Source organism: Vespa mandarinia, chromosome 9 (genome assembly GCF_050613455.1).
Source record: "Vespa mandarinia isolate Hongniang chromosome 9, ASM5061345v1, whole genome shotgun sequence".
Lineage (NCBI taxonomy): Eukaryota > Metazoa > Arthropoda > Insecta > Hymenoptera > Vespidae > Vespa > Vespa mandarinia.
The window spans coordinates 3,180,001-3,190,000 of record NC_140818.1 but is presented as its reverse complement, the minus strand read 5'-3'; the positions used below and the strand labels follow the sequence as shown (position 1 = coordinate 3,190,000).

The following is a 10,000-nucleotide window of genomic DNA, read 5'->3' as shown; positions in this document are numbered from 1 at the left end:
ATAAAAAGCGTATGCTAAGCGACCAATTAATATTCATATCGGTGATCGAGTTAACGATCGAATGGCAAGAAGGTTGAAAGAAAAATGGGTGATATAAAAGAGGGACAAAAGAAAAAAAAAGGAAGAAAAGAATTATAGACAAAAGAAATGAAAGGTCTATGAATCTTGCAATCGTATACGACTCGTACTTGCAAACGATGAATTATCATATCGATAGAAATAAGCGGAAGGTACAGAAATCTCGTTTATAACGAGAAAACAATATAAACTTGTCCTTTGTGGGAGAAGTTGCCGATCTACACGGATATAGGAAAAGAGATCTAAAGTTTAATATCCTGGAAGAATTAGCCCAGGTACTATGAATGGTTCTTGTACTTATCACGGACACACACTCAACCAGTCTATGAACTTTGAGGTGATCGTAATGTCAAGTATCCGGAACCTCTAGACCTTGAGTACCCAATTACAATAGCAGCAGCAGAAGCAGCGTTCTCGATAACATTCTCTTACGACATAAGGACTCCCGTTCGATACCATACTTAAAGTCCTCTTCTTCTTCGAGTGTGAAAAAGAGAGAGAGAGAGAGGGAGAGAGAGAGAGAGAGAGAGACAGATCACAACTACTACAAATATCCCGTATATTTTTTCTTATCTCTTAACAATTTGACACAACATTATGTTATTTATATAATATAATTATACTCACTCAATCACTCACTCTTTCTCTCTCTCTCTCTCTCTCTCTCTCTCTCTCTCTTTCTTTTCATTTAAAATAATTATTTTATCGATATTGTTGATCGTCGATAGAATTAATAGACGATTAGATTTTAAAATACGTAAGAAACGTACGAATCGAAAATATCTTTCTTAAAATTTTAATATGTAACGCTTTCTACTCGTGCAGATTGAAACGCGATATAAAAATCTGTTAAACGATCGGTTTTTCGATACTTCGTTGTCACGTGACGTTGTATATTTGTTCGCGCAAATGCACAGGCGCATATCGTTAACGAATCTGAGAAAAAGAAAAAGAGAAAAATATTTGAGAAAATAAAGTCATTCGTGATACCGATTAAACAAAACGACGACGATGACGACGACGACGACGACGATATAATGGAGAATTTTTCATTGTTGGGCATCGTCCGAAAACATTTCGTGCAAAATATATATGTAATCGTGGATGTTCATTGACGATCGAAAAAAGGAAAAATAAAAAAATAAAAAAAAAATTAACGAGAAGTGCTAGCTTGAGCAAAGATGCGTAATAAATTGAAATCAAAGACATAGAACGAATCCTATGATTCCACTTCTCGTCTACGAATTATTTCGTTTGAACAAGTATTATTTTCTTTGCTTTCTTTCCTCTTTCCTCTTTCCTTTTCTTTTTTTTTCTTTTTTATCGTTGATACATTTAATACGATGCAAAGAAATAAATTTTCTACAAAGACCATTTTATTGGATCATATTATTACTTTAATCGTTAAAAGAAGAAAAAAAAAACAAAAAAAAAGAAATTATCAAATCATTATGATATTCTAATTCCTCGAAGGAATCAAACGTTCTTATATGGTTGGAAAAGGAAATTTACATTGTCAATGAGAGCACTCGAATCGATTGTAATACTATTGTCCCTATCAATCGTTTTTAAAACCGTATCGAGTACGTATCCCCTATATAAACATTTCCTTTATGTATGAATTCAATAGTGTGCCGATAAAACATTACTGAACGAAATTGAACGATCTTCATTACCATTTAACATAATATCGGTCGGTCGTCTTTCTCTGTTTAGAATGAAAAAAAAAAAAAAAAAGAAAAGAAAAAGACAAAAATGAATAAATAAAAATAAAAATAGAGAGAAAAAAGAAAAGAAAAGAAAAGAAAAGAAAAGAAAAGAAAAGAAAAATTAAAAAAGAACGAGTGCATTGTCTAATTTTTGTATGATTTTTAATTCATACACATATTACACACATAAAGAAATATTGATTTAATTAGATTCCTGAAGTTTATTGAATGATATGAAATTTGAGAAACAAATAAAATATATGTATATTATATATACGTAGGTAAAATCTCTGACGTTTTATATGCAAATTGAAAAACTTGATATCCCGAAAATATATTGAAAAGAATTTTTGATGTTCCATCGAATAACACACAGACACACACACACACACACATACGCAGAGAGAGACAGAGAGAGAGAGAGAGAGAGAGAGAGAGTTAAGTAAGTGGTGATAGTGATAGTAATGGAGATGGAGATGGAGATGATGACAATGGTTATCGAAAACGTTCACCATTGATAAATAATGGCATTCAAAGAGAAAGAAAATAAACGACATTCTTATTCCAGTGACCAACTGTTTATATTTCAAACGGTTTTATACTTTCATCCTATCTTGATCTATTTTCTTTTTTCTTTTTCTTTTTCTTTTTCTTTTTCTTTTTCTTTTTCTTTTTATATCTATCCACTCCTATAAACATCTCATATTTTTCTTCATTCTCGTGACATCCCCATAAACGATAGAGCATACCTGCTGAATGCTTTCGTTTCCTTTTTCTTTTTTCTTTAAATTGAAATATCTCGGAAGAGAAAAAAACGCCTTCTTTTTTTTTTGTTCTGCTTTTTTTTTTTTTTTTTTTTTTTTTTTTTTTTTTTTTTTTTTTTTTTTAAAGAAAGTTTCAAACGAAACTTTATTGGTTTTTCTTTCTTTCTTTCTTTTTTTTCTTCTTAATTTTATGAGTGTGTGGTATGAAGGGATATGGATAATATGACACATCAATCTGAAAGGCTGGATCAAGCAAATATTTTAGATCAAAGTTGTTTCTTTGTTTGTTTTCTTTCTCTTTTTTTTTGTTTTTTTCTTTTTTTGTTTTAATAAGACCATTAGAAAAATTTTCGTAAAAAAGAAAAAGAAATAGAATAGGAATTAAAAAAAAAAGCCGAAGTTGTTCTTGAAGTGACCTTTCGCCAGAAAGAATCTTTCCGTTGGAAGAAACTTTCAACGGAATCGAAAAGAAATGATGTCGTTGCATTCACCACCCCCTCAACCCTATGAAAATCGAACAACTTTCGTATCGAACTTACTTTTTCGAAAATGCATTTTTTCCTTTCTCTCTCTCTCTCTCTCTCTCTCTTTCTCTCGATATTTAGGTATATCAATTTAAAAAAAAAAAAAAAAACTCATCCCGCATGAGTATACGATACTATAATACATATAGAGTATACATCAAAACGGATCGATAAGCCGTCACGAAACAATACTGTGGTAGAATCGGATAAGAGAGAGAGAAAGAGAGAGAAAGAGAGAGAGAGAGAGAGAGAAAGAGAAAGAGAGAGAGAAAGAGTGATAGTGAAAGCGAGAGAAAAAAAGAGAGAGAAAGAGAGAGAGAGAGAGAAAGAGTGATAGAGAAAGCGAGAGAAAAAAAGAGAGTGAAAGAGAGAGAAAGAGAAAGTAACATTTCCCATACCACTTAGACGATCTTATCGAAGATATTTATAATTGAAAGAAGAACGATCATAATCGAATAGAGTACGTGGTACTGAATAAAATGAAAAGAAAAAAAAAAAAAAATAATAATAATAATAATAATAATAATAATAATAAAAACAATAATACAAACGAAGAAATTAGAGAAAAATAGAGAGAATAGTATAAGAAAAAAAATGAAAAGAAAAAATCCCGCACTCTTTTCAACGTTAGCTTTTTTTTCTTTTTCTTTTTTCACCCTTCCCCCCACCTTTTAAATTACTCCTTGATCGATTGTCGACTCTTCCTTCCTCTATCTCTTTTTCTAATTATCTATCTATCTATCTATTTATCTATCTATCTATCTATTTACGGCAATGGGCTCTCCTTAAACTGTTAAAGTAGTAAAAACGAGAGATACGATCAGAGAGAATCAAAGTAATAATGTCTCATACAGTATTCATATATGGCTGTGTTCCATTCCAAGGTTAGGCCTTGGCACGGTAACATAATTCTTTAGCCTTACACTACTCTAGAGAAAGAGAGCCCCCGTTTATATCGTTTCCAACACGCTATCTCACTTGTATACGTATATATGTATATCGATAATAGAGGTATAACCAACGTACAGGGTGGTCTCACGTTAAAGTGTTCGCTTATTGTTTTTATTGAAATCGTTATGAGCGAGTCTACCACCTCAAGCACGCCCCCCCTTCCTCCCTCCCCCATTGAGACATGTGACATTTGACATTTAATTTTTTTTCTTGTTTTTTTTTCTTTTTTTTTTTTCTTTTTTTTTTAATTTTTTCTTTTAATATCAAATTAGAAGATTTTTTTTTTGAAGTTCTATGAAAGAAATCTTATCTTAGCTCGATTAGAGGATACATTGTGAAATAAAATGATTCGTTCGATGCATTCCCATAAAAAAAAGAATAAAAAAAAAACAAAAAAAAAATGGAAATAAAAGAAAAAACAAACATTAGAGGTTAATCCTTTCTCTATACCTTTTTATTGCTTCTTCTCTTTCTTTTTTTCTTTTTTATATTAAACGTTCTAACAACATTCGAAAATTGAAGATTTGATTTGTTCGATTTAAAATAAATGGACATGGAAAGAATTAAAAAAAAAAAACAAAAAACAAAAAAAACGAAAAAAGAATCAAGAAAACAAAAAAAAAGAACAAAAGAGTTAATTTTACGTAGTTCTTTACGTAGCATCATGTCGATGAATAGAATTTCTATAAAACTTCGAGTAGGCCACCCTATATATGTGTGAGAGAAAGAGAGAGAGAGAAAGAGAGAGAGTATAAATAGTATAAGTGGTAAGATAAGTAATAGTATACAGTCAGTAGTATGAGTCTACGTGTTGCGGGACTAAGTGGCAGAACGGTGACTTTTCTTTTCTTAAAGCGAATACAACACACACAGCCAATAACCAATCAAATAGTAGCAGCAACTCAACACACATAAATAGACTCGATCGTGAATGTATTGGTAATGTTCGTTGTTCCTTCGATCCACCCCCACCCCTACTCCCTTCTCCTCCCATCGTACAGAAACCTCGATCGATGAAGACTTTGCTTATTTACGAGGAGCCAAGAAGGTTGGCTCGCTTTTTTTATTTTGTTAGAAAAAAAGAGAGAGAGAGAGAGAGAGAGAGAGAAATATGAATCGTTTCGGAAATAATACGTATAAATCGTAGAAACGACAATGAGGATGTTAAAACGCGATAAGTGTTACAAAGATTTTTCATTCGAAAAATCTTAGCTCTCTTTGAAAGCCCTCCCCCTTTTTTTCCCTTCCACCGTACCACCAACCATCCGTTCCGTCCAATCTCTTCTCCCATTCTTTTCCCTTCGACCCATCCATTATTGGACAAAATCCCCCTATCGATGGATTAAAAAAAAAAAACATTTGTTCACTCGACACGTCGCAGGAATTTTAAATACGTCGATTGCATTTGCAATTGCAATAATTCAACTTCATTTGTACAATTTTTAAAACACGTACGTACATACGTGTATATGTATTAAAGTTCATTCGTGAACAAAATTTTTTTCGACTTCTTTTCTTTTCTTTTCTTTTCTTTTCTTTTCTTTTCTTTTCTTATTTCTCTCTTTTTTACAATCGATTGAAAATTTTTCTTTTGCTTTACTAATTACTTTATTTTACTAATACATTATCCGACTGTATTAAACGAATCTATTATCAATTTATTATGATTAAAGTCAGATAAAAATCTTGATATAATACATTATTTCTTTCTTCTTTTTCTTTTTTTTTTTTTTGTATCCTGCAAACGAACGAAACAGAAATTTTATATCGACGTTCGTTTTGATTATTTGATAAATCCTGAAATTAACTTTACGTTTCAATATTATCTCGATTTGATTCGATTTAATTTCTCATATTGTTACGTACGAAGGTGATAAGGAAAAAAAAAAAGAAAGAAAGAAAGAAAGAAAGAAATTTTTTTGGGCTCATTAGAAATGATCTATCCTAAGATATTAATTTCTTTTTTTTTTTTATTTTCTTTCCATTTTTTCTTTTTTTTTTTTCTTTTTCTTAATTTATTTGTTTATTCAAGTATAACGTTCGAACGACGATCGGCAACAATTTTATCGAATCAAATTAAATAATAATTATTGTTTTTGATAATATCGATAGGAATAAGTAGGATTAATTTTTTTCATTCATCGTAAATGGATTAACAGGTATTACTTTTATCAAACATCATCCTTTAGATATTATAATACTTCATGTGATACGTATCACGCAATTGATGATTTGCATTGTGTTATATCAATAGAAGCTTTATTCGTTGTTATCGCAGGCTTTATTCGTTAATTCCTACTTTATTTTCTTTTTTGTGAATATCGTTGAACGAATTATTAGATGGATCGGAAAGTAATGTCGTTTCTGCGCGTGTCGATATTTGATAGTGATTAAAAATAAAAACTTGTTAAAAATTTATTCGTTTGAATTTAATTTAAGAAAGCGACATTACTTTCCGGACCATCTAATACTTAAAAAAGAAAAAAGAAAAAGAAATGAAAAGGAAAAAAAAGAAAAAGAAAATTCAATTCGCATGAATATTTATCAGAGAATAAATTTAACTTTCTTTCTGCATCAATTTTTGTTCTTTTTTTTTTTTTTCCTTAGGATTATCGGTATACCCAGAAAGACATTCAAATTATTCCGAAATATTCGGATCTCGTAAAGTAATTTCTTAAATTGGATTGATAATTAGATTCTTATTAAATATTAATTAATCATTCTTATTTTTCTCTTATCAATTTTTTTTAACACAGCTTCGAGAAATTTGTTTGATATTATCATGAGTTGCAAATTATGATTTTCTTGTTACACGAATTATTAGACGAATAAAAAATGTTACCCTTTATACATCTCTCTCTCTCTCTCTCTCTCTCTCTCTCTCTCTCTCTCTCTCTCTCTCTTTCTCTCTTTCTCTCTTTCTCTCTTTCTCTCTCTGTCTTTCTCTGATTGTTTATCACGTTGATATTTTTTCTTGCAAATATATAAAATAATAAATCGTTGTACGTAACATAAATCATTTTATATGACACGTGATATAAGAGTCGTTCAATATGATTTTTTTTCTCTTTTCATCGAGAGAAAAAGAGAAAGAAAAATAAAAAAGAAAAAAAAAAAGTAAAAGTCTACGATGGGAGTCTGTCGCTTCGCAATATGTATACAAACATATATATGTATTTTTATATATATATATATATATATATATATATGTATGTACGTGTATTATCCTTGAATTTATCGACTAGTAGCACACAACTATAGGATTTTGCATTGTAGAGAAAGAAGAGAAGGAAGGTCGATTCTCCTTTGACTCGCACCACCTGGCAAACAGCAGTTAGTCAGAGCGCGATAGGAACGAACCGATATGTGTAAGTACGTTATGCGATAAAAAGAAAGAAAGAGAGAGAGAGAGAAAAAGAAAGAAAAAAGAAACATTGTAAATGTACGAGGAGGTTGAACGTTCTAAGAAGGGGTTAATAAGGTTAACTAACTTGCGTCTAATGGCTTCCGTTTCAACGAGTATGTAAACTTTGGTTCTCGCTTTAACATTTCCTCTATCATCCCCCCAACCCCCATCCCAATCTTTTTTCCTCCTATCGGCCTCCGAATCTCGACACCGAATTTATCTTTTCTTTACTTTTATTTCTTCAACTTAATTTTTGTAAATACGCGCGACAAGAAATTGTAATGAGCTATCCTATCGATTAATATTAACACAATTCAATTTACAATGAAAAATAAAATATATCTTTTCTCATGTTCATTCTCAAACGTGAATTCATTATCTTTAATTTTCCTATTTTGTTTATAATATATTATATTTCATGTTCGAAAGCGTCGAAGACTTTTAATATCGAATTAGAAGTCTCTCTCTCTCTCGTCTGATCGACAATAATGATGAAATATCATAAATGACAATCTTCGATTTTGTTCAACAAATATATTACATAATACAATTAATGCATTGTAACTGTAATATTTTTAAATATTATAGATGTAAAATTGAAAAAAAAAAATAAAAGGAAAAATTGTCTGGGAAAAAAAAAGAAAAAGAATATTCCTTTTCTAACTCAAAAAAAAAAAGAAAAAAAAAAGAAGAAAGAAAAGAATTCTAATTATTATCATTCAATATACAATCGTTATGATAGTTATAGTATAGTATTATTTTATTAAGAATACAATTATTATTATCGTAGTATATTATAAAGTAACGCATGAAAGTGACGAATCTTTTAGAATTTTTGTTTTTCAAAATCCTCTTTCTGAATCAATTGAAACAAACTTTCATTCTTCTTTTTTCTTCAATTTATCTTTGCTTAAATATCTACAATAAATTCGAAAACGAATGCATAGTGCAAATTTTCAAAAATATTTCTCCCGATCTTTGCTTATTAAATACCATAAAAAATTCAATTCGATAATCCTATTCTCTTGTCTAATTAATTTCCTTCCATTTTTTTTTCTCTTCTTTAAATAACATCTCAAAAAAAAAAAAAAAGAAGAAAAAAAGCAAATAATGAGCTATCATACGGAATGAGAAAGCTATTATACTATTCCTCGCCGAGTGAATAAATCGTTGTCGAGAGTGGTGCTACCAAGTGGTGCAGTTGTTTAAATAACGTTCACTTTCTTCGATAGAACGCATTAAAATTCATTAGGACTAACTTCGGGGTCTGCTTGTAGAATTTTCGATCGACTTTCTAATTTATTTGATCTCGTTTCTGAAAATCGATGGAGTGTAATAGATGCAGTACCAAAGATTACTTTACGCACGAGAGAGAGAGAGAGAGAGAGAGAGAGAGAGAGAGAGAGAGAGAGATGAAGAGATATGGAGACGAAATGCGAGCTTTAATCTCTCAAATAGATTCCATTGCATGGTCAATGTCTGCGTTCTCGAGAGTTTCGTCATGAAACTCTATTCCTGTAGAACTGTGGCCAACTGATCACTACTATCCTCCTACGAGAGAGAAAGAGAGAGAGAGGGAGAGTGGGGGAGAGAGAGAGAGAGAGAGAGAGAGGAATGTCGAAGGATGGTATATATCCTATTGTATCGTACAGAAGCGCATCAAAGTTTTGTCGTGAGAATGGAGACGTTAATACTAGGAAATAATATCATCAGTATGCTCTGATAACTGTGTCTAGTTGGAAGAGCTGTTGAAATTTCGAAATTCCACCTATCATCGTCCACGAGTGATTCTCTCGTAGGAGCAAAATATATATATATATATATATGTTGTACATTTTCATATTGATACTAAAAGCCATTTCTTTTATAATATTCGCGATACGTTTTTCATTTGAAATTATGTAATAACTATTGCGATATTCTATTAAAAGTAATATTTAATGGATTAATAAATTTATCCGTAAGTTTATCGGAGTAGTAGGGGTATCGATTCAAAAAAAAAAAAAAAAAAAAAAAAAAAAAAAAAAAAAAAAAGAAGCAACATTGAACGAGCTGCCGATAATAATCGTATCGGGTTAAAGCGCGTCGCCAAACCTCTATCCTCGCTTCCCTCCCCCTCCCTTTGCCCTTCGATAAAAAGAAAAAGAAAATGAAAGAGAAAAAAAAAAAAAAGAAAATCAGAAAGAAAGGAAAAAACAAATGGAAATCTAAACAAACGTTTATCTTTTAAAAAGCGCTCAATGAAAGTGAAACGATATATGCATTTCGAAACGAGTAGGAGGCTCTTATCATGGCAATCGAAAAAACGAGTAAAAGCTTTTATCTTTTCGATTTACGGTATATTATATTAGTGACAGTCGATGGAGAAGCTGGAAAAAAAAGGGAGAGAGAAAGAGAGAGAGAGAGAGAGAGAGAGAGAGAGAAATAAGAGAAAAAAAAGGAAGAAGAAAAAAAAAAAAGGAAAAAGAAGAAAAACGGAAGAAAGAAAGAAAAAAAGGAAAACAATTTCGGATAATAACACGGGGATTTTTCTATAGGGCTCATGCAGAAAATAAATAAAAACGAACT

General features: G+C 30.7%; 1 protein-coding gene across 2 annotated transcripts in view; it reads right to left on the bottom strand.

Annotated features, from left to right (window-relative positions):
• Nucleotides 1-10,000, bottom strand: part of GABA-B-R2 (gamma-aminobutyric acid type B receptor subunit 2) — a 266,033-nt gene that overhangs the window by 202,586 nt on the left and 53,447 nt on the right. The gene's annotated exons all lie outside the window — the stretch shown is intronic.